Source organism: Balaenoptera borealis (assembly GCF_965194805.1).
Source record: "Balaenoptera borealis genome assembly, chromosome: 18".
NCBI classification, from domain to species: Eukaryota; Metazoa; Chordata; class Mammalia; order Artiodactyla; family Balaenopteridae; genus Balaenoptera; species Balaenoptera borealis.
The window spans coordinates 38,978,382-38,988,023 of record NC_138877.1 but is presented as its reverse complement, the minus strand read 5'-3'; the positions used below and the strand labels follow the sequence as shown (position 1 = coordinate 38,988,023).

Genomic DNA, 9,642 nt, shown 5'->3' with positions numbered 1-9,642 from the left:
CAAGTCCTAATTTTTTATAAGTTTTAAGAAAAAGTTGTGTAAAAGTGCCAGATAATGAAAGATATAAAATTTACCATAGAGAGAAGATTTTCATGGGAAAGCATCTGCTAAGAGCTTTGCATGAAAATTTAAGGAGTTTATTATGAACATTTTCAGAGTATGCTTTTTTTAATCAAGTGTTATCTATGCAGGTTTACTCATAAATAATTGAAATTTATTTTTCCTTTTCCAAATAGTCCCAACTTCCATGTAAGTGTCCCAAACAATGTAACTCAGGGTTTTCTTCCTGATGAGAGTACACTTTAAAAGCTGATACTGTCATTTGGAAGAAAACTTGAGCATAACTACACATCTTATCATTAATTATTTACTTCCTAATAGTAGCAGAAATTCAGACAGAAGCTGCCATCTCACAAATACAAATTATGAAATGATCATGAGATTTTGGTCAGCATTTCTGAAACATGTGACTGATATTTACATTAGAGTTTATCATAAATATTATATTCATTTTGCATCACAATCTTTAAGTTTGTTAGTAGTTTTTAACTAATATGAACTAGATATTGTTACATTTGAAAATGGACACTGTTGACTGAAAAAAAGAAAAAACAAAAATTGCATAACATGAGAGCTGTGAGTTCAGTTTTATTTGGGGTTTACTGAGGACTGTAGCCTGGGAGACAGACACTCAGGTAGCTCTGAGGAATTGCTCCAAAGAGTTAGCGGAGGAGGTCAGTGTATATATACGACTTTGGTAAATGGGGTACATGCAATGAAGCATACATCTCGGTAGAAGGTTGCTGCTAATCACAAGAGCAGATGTCTCCATTAAGTGATTATAGTGCTTTTCTAGGCATGAGAAGATGCAAGAAATTGGTTTCCTAAAATTTTCTCCTGAAAATACCTAACTATCTGAAGGCCTGTTCAGCCAGATTTTCCCAGAGCACAGAGTGCCTCATTCCTGATCTCATCCCTGAACTCCTTTCAGAGTATGTTAAAGGCCAGCAACTGCGTTGGCTAGTGACTTCATTCCTGTAGAACCTGATGGTGAGTGACATTCTTTACTTGGCAACACTAACAAAATTGCTTATATAATTTTTGTTTCTATCCTTGAAAATTTATTTCCATTTTAAAATTTTATGTGTATATAAATACATACACACATATAAATTGCATTTTTGTAGATAAAACATGGTCAAAAATCATATATATGTGTATATATTCAATATAATATTTTTAGTTTGGGAATTGTTTTAGAGAAATCACAACTTTACAAAATGATTTTATCAAACTTTGCCCAAGATTAAATATTGAAATAGATAATACAAAACTGAAGAACTTAGGCTCATATTTCCTTCTATACTATATTACAAATGGATTTGTATATTCACTTTTCAAATAAGCACATAGTATATATACAAAAACTATTGAATAACATGAGGACACAAACAAGTCAATGAATTATATATAAGAAAGCTGGTAAAAACTATTTAACAGACACATTTTATTTAGAAAAGATCTGTTTTTAAGAGTTAGGACTAATACTTAAAAATGATATTTAATTATATGCAGCATATGTATTTGGATATTTATAAGATCCAAAGCTTTAACATTTAATTGTAGGTTCAATTAATTAAATATTTCCTGATTTCATTGGGAGGGATAAAAGATAATTAAAAAGTTGTTGTTGCATTTTTTCAATCTCTCTCTAACGTAGTAGAAGATTCTGGGAATAAAATTCCAAGACTTGGTGTTAGGTCCTGTTTCAGCTACATCTTTACATCCAAACAATGAAACCTTCCAATCTCAATTTCTCCATCAATGAAGCCAATGCAATGATCCTCACCCTGAGAGTTGCCCATAAATTGGTTTAATGTGAAATAACATATAGTATATCGTTCATTGTTAAGCATTTGAAAAGGTGAAAGGTCAGTACTTATTTCAACAATAATCAGTGTTAAGCACAAAATTATATCTGTAAAATGTCAGTATAATTGAATTTAAATTTGGTTAATCTCATTTGTCACCTTTTTATCTCTTAAATTTTGAATTCCTCTTTCTTTAAATTAATTTTTTTAATTGGTGATTTACAATGTTGTGTTAGTTTCTGCTGTACAGCAAAGTGAATCAGTTATACATATACATATATCCGCTATTTTTTAGATTCTATCCCTGTATGGGTCATGACAGAGTATTGAATAGAGTTCCCTGTGCTATGCAGTAGGTTCTTATTAGTTATCTATTTTATATATAGTAGTGTGTATATGTCAATCCCAATTTTCCAATTTATCCATCCTCCCCTTCCTCTTCGGTAACCGTAAGTTTGTTTTCTACATCTGTGACATTTCTGTTTTGTAAATAGGTTCATTTGTACCATTTTTTTAGATTCCACATATGATATCTGACATATATCATATGATATTTGTCTTTGTCTGACTTACTTCACGCAGTATGACAATCTCAAAGTCTATCCCTGTCACTGCAAATGGCATTATTTCATTCTTTTTATGGCTGAGTAATATTGCATTGTATATATGTACCACATCTTCTTTATCCATTCCTCTGTTGATGGACATTTAGGTTGCTTCCATGTCCTGGGTATTGTAAATAGTGCTGCAATGAACATTGAGGTGATGTATCCTTTCAAAGTATGGCTTTCTCCAGATATATGCTAAGGAGTGGGAATACTGGATCATAAGGTAGCTTTATTTTCAGTTTTTTTTTAGGGACTCTCCATACTGTTCTCCATAGTGGCTGTACCAATTTACATTCCCACCAACAGTGTAGGAGGGTTCGCTTTCTCCACACCCTCTCCAGCATTTATTATTTGTAGATTTTTTGATGATGGCCATTCTAACTGGTGTGAGGTGATAACTCATTGTAGTTTTGATTTGCACTTCTCTAATAATTAGTGATGTTGAGCATCTTTTCATGTTCCTCTTGGCCATCTGTTTGTCTATTTAGATCTTCTGCCCATTTTGTTTTGATTGGGTTGTTTGTTTTTTTGATACTGAGCTGCATGAGCTATTTGTACATTTTGTAGATTAATCTGTTGTCAGTCACTTCGTTTGTAAATATTTTTTCCCAGTCTGTGGGTTTTTTTTTTTTTTTTTTTTCTTTTTGTGGTTGGTTTCCTTTGCTGTGCAAAAGCGTTTAAGTTTAATTAGGTCCCATTTTTTTTTTGTTTTATTTTCATGTTCACTAATCTAGGAGGTGGGTTAAAAAAGAACTTGCTGCAATTTATGTCAGAGAGTGTTCTGCCTATGCTTCCCTTTAAGAGTTATATAGTATCCAGGCTTACATTTAGGTTTTTAATTATTTTGAGTTTATTTTTGTGTATGGGGTTAGGGTGTGTTCTAATTTCATTCATTTACATGTAGCTCTCCAGTTTTCCCAGCACCACTTATTGAAGAGGCTGTATTTGCTCCACTGAATCTTCTGGTCTCCTTTGTTATAGATCAGGTGACCATAGGTGCATGGCTTTTTCTCTGGACTTTCTATCCTGTTCCAGTGATCTATATTTCTGTTTTTGTGCCAGTACCATACAGTACTATACTACTGTAGCTTTGTAGTATAGTCTGAGGTCAGGGAGTCTGATTTCTCCACATCTGTTTTTCTCTCTCAAGATTGCCTTGGCTATTTAGGGTCTTTTGTTTCTCCATACAAATTGTAAAAAATTTTGTTCTAATTCTGTGAAAAATACTGTTGGTAATTTGATAAGGATAGCATTGAACTTGTAGATTACTTTGGTTAGTTTAGTCATTTTGACAATACTGATTCTTCTAACACAAAAACATTGTATATCTCTTCTTCTGTTTGGATCATCTTTGATTTCTTCCATCATTATCTTTAAGTTTTCTGAGTACAGGTCTTTTGCCTCCTTAAGTAGGTTAATTTCTAGGTATTTTATTCTTTTTGATGCGATGATAAATCGGATTGTTTCCTTAATTTCTCTTTCTGATGTTTTATTGTTAGTATGTAGGAATGCAAGTGATTTAGGTGCATTAATTTTGTATCCTGCAACTTTACCAAATTCATTGATGAGTTCTAGTAGTTTGTTCATAGCCTCTTTAGAATTTCCTATGTATAACATGAGGTCATCTGCAAACAGTGACAATTTTACTTCTTCTTTTCCAATTTGGATTCCTTTTATTTATTTTTCATCTCTGATAACTGTGGGTAGGACTTCCAAAACTATGTTGAATAAAAGTGGTGAGTGTGGACATCCTTGTCTTGTTCCTGATCTTAGAGGAAATGCTTTCAGTTTTTCACCACTGAGAATGATGTTTGCTGTTTGTTTTGTTGAATATGGCCTTTATTATGTTGAGGTAGGTTCCCCCTATGCCCACTTTCTAGAGCGTTTTTATCATAAATCGGTGTTGATTTTTGTCAAAAGACTTTTCTGCATCTACTGAGATGATCATATGGTTTTTATTCTTCAATTTGTTGATGTGGTGTATCACAATGATTGATTTGTAGATATTGAAAAATCTTTGCATCCCTGGGATAAATCTCACTTGATCAGGGTGTGTGATCTTTTAATGTGTTGTTGGATTCAGTTTGCTAGTATTTTGTTAAGGATTTTGCATTTATATTCATCAGTGATATTGGCTTGTAATTTTCTCTTTTTATGATATCTTTGTCTGGCTTTTGTGTCAGGGTGATGGTGGCCTCATAGAATGAGCTTGAGAGAGTTCCCTCCTCTGTAATATTTTGGAATAGATTGAGAAGGATAGGTGTTAACTCTTCTATAAATGTTTGATAGAATTCACCTGTGAACTCTGGTTCTTGACTTTTGTTTGTTGGAAGATTTTTAATCACAATTTCAATTTCAGTACTTGTGATTGGTATGTTCATATTTTCTATGTCTTCCTGCTTCAGTCTTAGAATGTTGTGTCTTTCAAAGTATTTTTCCATTTCTTCTAGGTTGTCCATTTTATTGGCATAGATTTGCTTGTAGTAGTCTCTTATGATCCTTTGTGTTTCTGTGGTGTCAGTTGGAACTTCTTTTTTCATTTCTAAATTTTATTGATTTGAGTTCTATATATATATATATATATATATATATATATATATATATTTTTTTTTTTGATGAGTCTGGCTAAAGTTTTATTGATTTTGTTTATCTTCTCAAAGAACAGCTTTTAGTTTCATTGATTTTTGCTATTTTTTTTCCTTTCTATTTTATTTGTTTCCACTCTGACCCTTATGGTTTCTTTCCTTCTACTAACTTTAGCTTTTGTTTGTTCTTCTTTCTCTAGTTGCTTTATGTGTAAGGCTAGGTTGTTTATTTGAGATTTTTCTTGTTTCCTGAGGTAAGATTGTATTGCTATAAACTTCCCTCTTAGAACTGTTTTCTTGCATCCCATAGGTTTTGGATCACTGTGTTTTCATTCTTGTGTGCCTCTAGGTATTTTTTGATTTCCTCTTTGATTTGTTCAGTGATCCACTGGTTGTTTAGTAACATATTGTTTAGTCTCTATGTGTTTGTGTTTTTTACAGTTTTATTTTCCTGTAATTGATTTCTAATCTCATAACATTGTGGTTGAAAAAGTGCTCAGTATAATTTCAATTGTGTTAAATTTATGAAGCCTTTACCTGTGACCCAAGATGTGATCTATCTTGGAGAATATTCCATGTGCAGTTGAGAAGAAAGTATATTCTGCTTCTTTGGAATGGAATGTCCTATAGATATCAACTGAGTCTATCTGGTCTAATGTGTCTTTTAAGGCTTGTGTTTCCTTATTAATTTTCTGTCTGGATGATCTGTCAGTTGATGGGGTGTTAAAGTTCCCACTATTATCATGTTATTTTTGATTTCCCCTTTTACAGCTGTTAACATTTACCTTATATATTGAGGTGCTCCTACATTGGATGCATATATATTTACAATTGTTATATATTCTTTTTAGATTGATCACTTGATCATTATGTAGTGTCCTTCCTTGTCTCTTGCTACAGTCTTTATTTTAAAGTCTATTTTGTCTGATATGAGTATTGCTACTCCAGCTATCTTTTGATTTCCATTTGCATGGAATATCTCTTTCCATCCCCTCACTTTCAGTCTGTAGGTGTCCCTAGGTCTAAAGTAGGTCTCTTCTAGACAACATATATATGGGTCTTGTCTTTGCATCCATTCAGCTAATCTATGTCTTTTGGTTAGAGTATTTCATCCATTTACATTTAAGGTAATTTTCGATATGTGTGTACCTATTGCCATTTTCTTAATTGTTTTGGGTTTGTTTTTGTAGGTCTTTTTTCTTCCTTTCTTCTTTTGGTCTCTTCTCTTCTGTTTTCCACCTAGAGAATTTCCTTTAGTATTTGTTGTAGAGCTGGTTTGGTGGTGATGAACTCTCTTAGCTTTTGCTTGTCTGTAAATCTTTTGATTTCTCTGTCAAATCTGAATGAGAGCTTTGCTAGGTAAAGTATTCTTGGTTGTAGGTTTTTCCCTTTCATCACTTGAAATGTATTGTGCCACTCTATTTTGGCCTGCAGAGTTTCTGCTAAAAAATCAGCTGAACCTTATCTGGATTCCCTTGTATATATTTGTTGCCCTTCCCTTGTTACTTTTAATTATTATTATTATTTTTTTGGTCTTTATTTTTGTCAGTTTGATTAATATGTGTCTCAGTGTGTTCCTCCTTGGATTCACCCTTTATGGGGTTCTCTGTGCTTCCTGGACTTGAGTGAATGTTTCCTTTCTCACGTTAGGGAAGTTTTGGGCTATAATATCTTCAAATATTTTTACAGGTTCTTTCTCTTTCTCTTCTCCTTCTGGGACCCCTATAATATGAATGTTGGTGCACTTAATATTGTCCCAGAGGTCTCTGAGACTGTCCTCATTTCTTTTCATTCTTTTTTCTTTATTCTGTTCTGTGGCAGTGATTTCCACCACTCTGTCTTCCAGCTCACGTATTCATTCTTCTGCTTCAGTTATTCTGCTATTGATTCCTTTTAGAGTATTTCATTTCAGTTATTGTATTTTTCATCTCTGTTTGTTCTTTAAATCTTCTAGCTCCTTGTTAAACATTTCTTGTATCTTTTTGATCTGTGCCTCCACTCATTTTCCGAGATTTTAGATCATCTTTACTATCATTACTCTGAGTTCTTTTTCAGATAGATTGCCTATCTCTTCTTCACTTAGTTGTTCCTGTGGGTTTTTATCTTGTTCCTTGCTTTGCAACATATTTCTCTGTCATCTCAATTTGTCTGACTTTCTGTGTTTGTAACCTCCTTTCCACAGGCTGCAGGATCATAGTTCCTCTTGCTTCTGGTGTCTGCCACTTGGTGGGTGAGGTTGGTTTGCTGTTTGTGGAGGCTTCCTGGTGGGAGGTCCTGGTGCCTGCCCTCTGGTGGGTGGAGCTGGGCCTTGTCCCTCTGATTGTCATGGCCCTGTCATGGAGTGTGTTTTGTGTTGGTTGTGAGCTCAGTACAACTTTCAGCAGCTGTCTTCTGATGGTTGGGGCTGTGTTCTTATCTTGGTGGTTGTTTGCTCTGAGTCTTTCCAGCTCTGGGGACTGCAGCTTGTTCCATGAGTCTGGGTCTTGGTGCTAAAATGTGGACCTCTGGGTGATCTAAGGTCAATCAATATTCCCTGGGGCTTCTGCTATCTGTGTCCTTGCCCTCACTGTGAGTGACAATTGACCTTTGACTCCCCAGAGATCCCTCTAAAACCCCTAGGTAGATGTAGCCCAGGTTCCCTTGGAGGTACTGCTTTCTGCTGGGTCCCATGCAAGTGTGACCTTGTGTGTGCCCTCCAAGAGTGTAGTCTCCATTTCCCCCAGCCCTGTGGAGCTCCTGCACTCAAACCCTGCTGGCCTTCAAGGCTAAATGCTCTGGGGGGTTTTCCTCCTGATGCCTGACCCTCAGACTGTCTTGGAGTGCTATATTATGTGGGAACATCTCTGTGTAGTCTGCATGGGTTTAATATTTTTTGTTGTGGTGACCAGAGCCTGCACTGGATATTGAGCAGAGCCTCTCTTTTGTGGTTGTCACTGCTCTGTCAGAGGTGGGGTCTGCTCCCTAGTTGTTGGAGTAGAGCCTCCCAGATCTGTTTCTTAGCTGTGTTTCTGATTTGCAGTTCAAGGGATTGGAGCACTCCCACCGAGAGGGAAGCCACTGAGTATTCCTCTTCTGGAGCTGTTCACCTGTGGGTGTTCTCTGTTGTGTCACCTTTCACCTATTGAGCTCTCAGATTACCCTGTTGTTGGCACTGCTCTTGGCCCTACCTTAACTGTGGGTATGCTGGCAATTGGCCCTGTTGTCTTTTAGACATTGTTTCACCAGGCCACCAGCATAGATACACTGAAGTCAGGTCCCAAGATTACAGTAATCATTGATCTGGACCCACTGTGGGTGCTATGGGGGCAGCTCAGACTCTGGCCTGGGCCATTCCCCATGTGTATGTTTCCACATAGTCTACAAATGCTAAATCTAGGCCTGTCTCAGCTGTGTGAGAACTCGTTGTCTGTTCAGATGTTCTGTACGTGCTAAGTTTACAAAGCCGGTCAAGGGGGTGTCAATTTGCAGTTTGCACAGCTGTGAGGAGAGATTTCAGCTTTTCTTCCTTAGTTGCATGTCCCCTGGGGCTCAGCTGTGGTTTCAGCCCCATCTCTGTGTGTGGGTCACCCACAGGCGTCTGCCCCCCAGGCTGCCCTGGAGCACATGAGGCCACCCTGGTGAAGAGAGCACACAGAGGCGTGCAGTGGCCATCGTTGTGGGACCCCCAGCAGTGATGGGCATGTGGAGGAGCCAGCAGCCACAGGCATGAGAGAGTCTTCCCTGATGGGGGCCCTTCTTAGTGCCTGGGGAGGCAGGGGCCAGAGTGTGAGGAGAAAGACTGCAATGGTGGTCCCACCCCTTGCATGTCACTTACCAATGGCACTTTGCTTCTATGGCAGTCTGTGTTACCTCCACAAGCATTCCAGGTTGCGGATTTCCTTACTCCCATCCCCTCAGGCTATCTCCTTGTAGCCAAAGGCAGTTGTCTTTACAGATTTGCTCTCCAAACTCCACTTTCCAGCACCCAGCTCCCATCCACACCGGTGCACACATGTGTCAGACTGGGGTGTCCAGGTCAGTGGAACGAACCATCTGTGTAGGTCTCACTCTGTCCTGCCTGCCATAGACCAGTTACTGCACTCTCCTCCAATAGCTCCTGAAGCTCCCTTTCTGTCCCAACTGATCTCCCTGCTTGTGAGGGAGCTTCCCCAGATGCAAGAACTTCTCCTCTCCTTCGTCTCTGTGCTCCAGGGGCACTGGTCCCAACCTGCTCCCTTTCCTCTTCTTTTTCCCTTCTTTCTTTAATTCTACACAATTATATGGGGTTATTTCTTGTCCAAGGTGTCCCAGGTCCTCTGTTAGTATTCTGCCGGTGCTCTGTGAGAATTGTTCCATTCATAAATGTATTTTTTTTTTAATTTTTATTTATTATTTATTTATTATGTTTATTTTTGGCTGTGTTGGGTCCTCGCTTCTGTGCGAGGGCCTTCTCCAGTTGCGGCGAGTGTGGGCCACTCTTCATCGCGGTGCGCGGGCCTCTCACTATCGCGGCCTCTCTTGTTGCGGAGCAGAGGCTCCAGACGCTCAGGCTCAGTAGTTGTGGCTCACGGGCCCAGCTGCTCCGCAGCATGTGGGATC

The 9,642-nt window shown here is 37.7% G+C and overlaps 1 pseudogene across 1 annotated transcript in view; it reads left to right on the top strand.

Annotated features, from left to right (window-relative positions):
- Window positions 1-5,081: 5,081 nt before the first annotated feature.
- LOC309615909 (myb/SANT-like DNA-binding domain-containing protein 7 pseudogene) overlaps window positions 5,082-9,642 on the top strand; it is a 30,984-nt pseudogene continuing 26,423 nt past the window's right edge. Inside the window, exon 1 of the transcript XR_014249812.1 lies at window positions 5,082-9,392. The product of XR_014249812.1 is annotated as a myb/SANT-like DNA-binding domain-containing protein 7 pseudogene (transcript). The remainder of the gene's footprint in view (window positions 9,393-9,642) is intronic.